The sequence below is a fragment of the Poecilia formosa genome, unplaced genomic scaffold, assembly GCF_000485575.1.
Source record: "Poecilia formosa unplaced genomic scaffold, Poecilia_formosa-5.1.2 Scaffold246, whole genome shotgun sequence".
NCBI classification, from domain to species: domain Eukaryota; kingdom Metazoa; phylum Chordata; class Actinopteri; order Cyprinodontiformes; family Poeciliidae; genus Poecilia; species Poecilia formosa.
This window is the reverse complement of record NW_006800185.1, coordinates 440285-447223: the sequence shown is the minus strand read 5'-3', so window position 1 is coordinate 447223 and position 6939 is coordinate 440285. Positions and strand designations below refer to the sequence as shown.

Sequence of the window (6939 nt, the reverse complement as noted above, 5' to 3'; positions counted from 1 at the left end):
TCTTGCAAAAAAAATATTGTGACATCAGATAACCCCTAAGGAACAATACTACTGATGTATTTTTCAAATAACAACTTTGTATTTGGAGAAAATTACAATTGATCAAAAAAAAAAAAAAAATAATTTTCCTACCTTTTCTTTATGCCTTGAGAAAAAAAAGAAAAGAATCCTGACAAAAAGGCTCATAATTCACGCATGAAAGGCTAAATTTCTTTTTTTCTGATCTGATTTGTGTTTACACTTTTTTTCTGTGCGCACTTGTTTTTGTTTTACGGTAGGAGCAGGCGCGTTTGTTCCCGCTCACTTCTGTGTTGTATTACGGCAGTGTGTTGTTCGCTGCCTCTGACTGAAAGCACGGAGCGCCTCCACGAGCTTCCCCACAAACCGCCCACCACACTCCGGGTGAACACGGCTAACGTTCCCGTCGACCAAACTCCGGATCCCGCCTCGCTCCCCGCCGTAAGTTGCTCTTTTTCACACTCCGTTTGTTTTCGCCGTGTTTATCGCTCTCTTTACGTCAAACCACACTTTTAATTTGTGATGCTTCGCGCTTTGTTTCGTGTCCGTCCACATCTTTGTGGTTAAATATTAAACTGCGCCCTTTAAAATGTAACTAATACTGGATGTTTATGGCTGGAAAGTCGTTTAAAGGTGGTTTTATTTTCATCAGGTGCTCAGAGTTGTTTGTTTTTGCTCATTTTTTTTTTTTTGAATGGAAAGTATCAGAGTAACACAGCTGGGTGATGGAACTTAACTGAGAGTAGTGAGGCTGCGTTTGATTTTTCTGAATATCAGCAACAGATTATCGATAATTACCAACACACACAACACGGACCATGTTCTCCACGGTGCTATTTTTATAGCTTTGCTCTGAATAAACGCCTGAGCCGCCTCAACACCCCACTCCACCCAACAAGTGTGAAGTTATAATGGAGCCAAGATAAAAATGTTACCCGGGGTACTCATCATTTTCATGCCCAATTAAAGTCTTTCCTGTTGCTTATTTCATCTCTTCTGCTTCATTTATAAATGTGTGGCTTAAAATATTAAAATAACCAAGCTGGCTAGTGCAGTAAAAACTAAAAATAATTCCAAATACTAGCTACTTTTTTATCTGATTCATGGTAGCCAAAAAGCTGCATTTAAAACAAAATTGTGACCACACCACCAGCAGCTCTGCTTAGCTTTGCTGCTGCGGTGTTTATGTTAAAATGACATGATCTGTGTATGTTTCTGCCACTTCCCCTCCCTAAACTTTGCTTAAGATGACCCTTAAATAAAACACACAGGACCATACATTGAGTCCAGGTTTGGGAGTGGTAATTCAGGCTGTTTTGTGAGTGTGCAACAGTTTTCCTCTCCAACCTTTGGTGTGTCAAGGCTTGTTCGTTCATGTTGTCAGGGAAGACTTCAGATCTGTTTATCATGGGCTGATCTTTTTAGGCGTTTTCTTCCTGACGTTTTTTGTTGCTAAGGTAATTTTATTTACATGGCGCATTTTCAGCAACAAGGCAGTTCAATGAGCTTCACATGAATTAGAAAGAAATACAAATAAAACCAGAAGAAAGACAAAGCGGTAAATTATAAAACCACATATTGGTTCCCAATGTTTAATAACAATAAGAAGTCCATCATTTATAAGCTAGTAGGCAAGGTTTCCCCAGAAAACTTGCTAAGCCCGGTGGTTGGGTGCTAGTTCTGTCATTCATCCAGCGCCTCGTTGTTTTTTTTGAGTTAAAAAATGTTTAAAGTTGGCAGGAAATTTGGAAATATCACTTAATAATTATGTGTAATTGGAAGATTAATACCTGAACACCAACTATAAAGTTTTAAAAAATGCAGACATTTTAAAAAAGACTTTAATAAATAAGTAAAGCTTAGCCTGGTGGGGGCACAAGTAAAGCCTGGTGGCCCGCCAGGCTTATATTACACTGGGGTAAATCCTGAACAGGAGTTTCTTAAGTTTGCCCTGGAGTAGTTAGGTATAAGTATTGGTTCCCCATGTTTAATAAGAATAAGTAGTCTGTAATTTATGAACTAATAAAGGTTTCTCTGGATCTTAAGTTTGCTCTGCATTAGTGAGGTATAAAACTAAATATTGGTGAAGTATAAAACTAGATGTTGTTCTGGGTTGAGTTCTAGTGTTGTATAAAGCTAAATGTTGATTCTCCATGTTTGATTCTTGTTCTGAGATGTTAAGTAATAAACTAACAGTTTCTCCAGGTCTTGCTATCATATTAAAAGTATAAATCTAATCGCATTAGAAAACCTTAACTGAAAAAAGAATGTGAATTTCCTTTTTGAGCAACACTACAGTTATAATAAATATAAATTTTTAATGAAAGATTTCACATGAACTCTTTAGTTTGTTTTTTAACGCTATACTTCAGTGCACTGAATGTTCTTTCCACTAATGTTGGAGGTTATTTATGAGGACTAATAGACAAAAACAACTAGAATTAACACAAAGTTTCATGTGCATTTTGTTAGCTCTTGTAAACATGATGCTGAAGAGATTTCTAAACGAGCTAATTTTAATTTCATCAAGTTCTTGGACATCCTCAAAGAGCCAGTTGTAGCAAAATGTATTCATAAAGCTACCTATTAATAAGCTGTTAAAGTATTGTAGCCATGGGAGAAATATTATTTATTTCTTCTCCCGGGTCTTGGTGGTATAGATCGTTCTGCAGATGCAAGGGGCTCCCCGGTTCCACTCAGTCCATTGTCAGCCCTCTGGAGATCGCTCTTGATGGCTGTGGCAGAGGGTGTGATTGCTTCACAGCTCCCAACAGGATATGGAGTTGGTACTTTAAAGCAAAATAAAATCTCACAAAAAAACGAAACTCTGCTGCATGAATTGGACCCAAAATATCTGGAAACCTACGTTGTGCATGTCAGCCTATTATTAGTTTATATATTTTACATTGCCTTTTATACTCCTAAATTCACTGACTGGTCAAATTGTATTTGTTTTGTTTCTACTTATTTGACCAAACTTGTGAAACTATTGGTGTATGTGAGTGTGCTTTACTGGTGCAGAGTTATCAAATACATTTGTTATTCAGTTCATTTATGTCTGTTTTTTTTAAAAAAGGAAATATTTTAAGGCCATGTTTAAGGCTGTTTTTCTCTATCGGATTGGTATCGACCAATACTAAGCCTCAGATATCGGTATTGGTATCGGAAGTGAAAAAAGTGGATCGGTTCGTCCACTAGCGGAACAAGTCAGCGTCGGGCTGGGGGGCGGGGCCAATTACCGGGTCCCTAACCAATCACCGGGCCCCTAAGGAATCACTGGGCCCCGAAGGAAGTGGAGTGAAACTGAAACTGTTGAGTGGGGGGGCACTTAACATTAAATACACCCTTCTCAACAGGCGAGGGCGCACTTTCTCTGTCTATAATCACATATTTCAATGACTTGAAACCATTCCTCCCTCCCTGGCACCTCCAGGTCCGGCCCCCATCCGGCCCGGTTTGGGGGGCAGCAGCCCCCCTAGCCCCACCCTATCGCTCCGCGCCTGGGTTCATCCCTAAAAAAAAACACACAAACAAAAAACTTAAGTCTATTTCATAGAAAATGAGCTATGTGAGATAAATATTGAAGCAAATTATGTTTTAAATAAGAAGAATGTTGCAGTTCTGTCAACCAATTCACATTTTTACATATTTTTCTTGTTCTTCATTTCATAAATCGTGCGTTATTCTCAAGGCGGCAGTGACACTTTGTTCCTCCAGTGAAGAAGCAGAATAAGATCCAGGTTGTGTGGGCGGGCCGAGGTTTCTAATTGGATGAAGCAGTGAAGCTTCCATCTCTGTTCTCCCTGCTAATAGCAACAAAGTTCAGATGTTTGTTGAGACGTCGGATAGTCGTCGTAGAGCGAGCTGCATATTGCTGTCTGTTCATGTCACTGTGGTCGTGTTGCTGTAGCTTGCAGACATTTCTCTGGCTTGGGATTTTCAAAGGCTGCTCTGTCCTTTTAACCATTTTAACCACCACACCGTTTTATGTTTACACTGCTCACATAGTGGCGAACGGCAACAATAAGAGGTTGTATAAAGGTACACAGCAAAACACAAAATCTCACCAAGTACTTTTGATCTAGTTTCTGGTGGAAATATCTTAGTAAACTTGAAATAAGACAAACCAACTTACAAGTAACTTTTTAGCAAGATATAAAGGCTGGTTTTAGGGAACTAATCCCTTAATATTGATGAAAAAGTACTAGCTCCTTTGGCAGAAACTTATGTCACTATCAACGGACACTTTGCCGTTTCCTAGCAACCCCAGCCACGCCCAGGACGTTGCCTAGCAACCCAGTTCTAGTTCCACTGGGAGATTATTTCACTTGTAACAAAACATTTTTCCCTTCTTATAAGTTAATTTATCTGCCAAGGGAGCAAGGACTTTTCCATAAATATTAAACCTCTATTTCAGGGAAGTCAAACTCATTTTAATTTTGAGTCGTATCAAAAATCTGAATATTCTTAAAGAGCCGGTTGTGCCAGGATGTATTGATGAAATCCATTAAATTGGTAAAATATCAATAAATAGTAGCTTGTTTCAGCATTCAATATGTGTTTCTTAAATCTTTTCACACTGATCAGTCCATCAGGTTTTTGATTTTTTTTTCCCCCAAATCAAAATCACAGATTTTGTGATGCTAATTTAGAAATATTTATAAATTTTTTTTTTTTTACAATATTTGCTCTAATGTATGATGTTAAATGTGACTTTTTTCAATCTGTGACCGATTTTATCAATCGGTCACAGATATAACTTGACATCAAGCAGTCACTTAAACACAAAGTTTTTGGCCAATTTTGAGAAAAGAAAATGGGGGGATCTGTTGATTTTTGTGTGAATTTTACGGATTTGTGAAAAACTGGAGGGACTTATTGATCTAATTTGGAGTCTTGAGGGCCACAAAAAAGTATATGGCGGCCCAGATTTGGCCCCCGGGCCTTGAGTTTGACATATGCTCCATTTCTTGCTGAAAAGTTACTTTTAATTTATTTTGTCTAATTTCAAGTTTACTTGTATATTTGCACTAGAATTTTGATCAAAAGTACTTGATTTAGTGTTTTTGCAGTGCATCAGGCTGGACTTGGTGGTGACATTTTTCGGCTTTTTTTCTCTCCTGGTTCGGCTTATTAAATTCACATTTTGTCACCTTCAGAAACCCTGTGAAGGACCTCCCAGCTTTTATCCCAAGTTTCCCGCTAATGGCGCTAACAAGCTTAGGAGTGCCAGACAAATGGAAATGTATCATGACCCCACATTTGCTGCACAAAGTACTGCATGTGGGCATTGCAGCACACGGGATTGAGGGTTAGGCCTCTTGAGCCGGGCAGCGAGGCAGAAGTACCCCTCTGAGAGTTACAGTAAGCCGTATAAATGGAGATGCGTCTCTGTTTGGGTTTGATGCAGCCTGCAGGACTGAACTCGGGGGGTCCTTCACACTTTTTGTTGAGATGGATAACAAAAGCAGATGGAAAATCAGCTGTCGCTCCTTTTGAAATAACAGTGCAGGGCAACACAGCGGACTGATGCTAAGCTAAGTAAATGCTATGGCTTAGAAATATAATCCGTCTTTCTCATATCAAATCTGATTTTAATAAAACATTTTTTGGTAAATGTTTTTCAGAATTTTTTTTTTTTTTTTTTTTACAAAAACGTTTATTTGACTAAAACTTGTTTTTGTAAAAGTTTTTCATTTAAAAACACTTTTTTTTTCTAAAACAAAGTTTTTTTAGTATTTTTTTTTATTTACTAAAAAATTACAAATTATAGAAAATATTTTCACAAAGTGGTTTTTATTTCAATAATTATTTTTATTTGAGTTGTGTCGTGGTGTCTTCTGGTCAGGCTACAATGTTTTTATTTAAATACAGGAATATATGACCAGAGGATCTCAATGATTCGACTTTTATTTTGGTAAATCACTGGAGCTGAAATTAAATATGTCTTGGTTACTTTTTATTTTCCGCAATTTTTATAATTTCTTTTGCATCAAACATAATTTTTGTTTAATTGTTTATCTACCTGTCTCGTGAAGAACTTTGCTCAGCTGAGGCTGTTGTAAATGTAAAATATAAATAAAATTTGACTTGACTTGAGAATAAACACTCAATGTTACCAATCAATCAATCAAATTTTATTTGTATAGCACATTTCAGCAGCAAGGCATTTCAAAGTGCTTTACATAATAAAAAAAAACAGCATGTGACAATGAATAAACAGTAACAGTTTAAAATAATGAGCTGTTAAAGATTTATTAGTATCTGTGAAATTCACTATATGCTCGACATTTCTCACTTTATCTTTGTTGTTTTTCATGGAAAGTTCTCATAAAATTGCTCATTCATTCTCCTGATTTTACAACTGTATTTTTGTAATATGAGTTCATTCTCGTAATTAAAAAAATAGTTTGGCTCTGATCCTTCGTTGTTGAGTTAATGTGACAAACTCAACCTTTTATGGTTTATCGTTATTAGTTTATGTAAACTCCTAATCAGCAGGAACATTAGCGGCAGTGTAAATGTATTTTCTCTTGTTTCAGAGCCACAGTTCTGTGGGAATCATTTCATCTCATTTCTGTTGTTCTGCCTGTTTAAACAGATTTTTGTAGCTATAAATTATATGCATTTCCTTACTACTTTGACTGCGTAGACTCTGATTTATGTTAAAAATAATCTGTCTGATTTGAGCATGAGGTGCTAAATAGTTCTTGGTAATCGTAACTGTTCTGCATTTATTTACCGTATTTTCCGCACTATAAGACGCACCTAAAAACCTTCAATTTCCTCAAAAGCCGACAGTGCGCCTTATAATCCGGTGCGCCTTATAGTGCGGAAAATACGGTAAATAAATGCAGAACAGTTACGATTACCAAGAACTATTTAGCACCTCATGCTCAAATCAGACAGATTATTTTTAAC

The 6939-nt window shown here is 37.0% G+C and overlaps 1 protein-coding gene across 1 annotated transcript in view; it reads left to right on the top strand.

The window, feature by feature from the left end:
• Positions 1-328: 328 nt before the first annotated feature.
• LOC103150260 (tumor protein p53-inducible protein 11) overlaps positions 329-6939 on the top strand; it is a 51747-nt gene continuing 45136 nt past the window's right edge. The window contains exon 1 of the mRNA XM_007569801.2: positions 329-459. The gene's annotated coding sequence lies outside the window, so the exon portion shown is untranslated. The remainder of the gene's footprint in view (positions 460-6939) is intronic.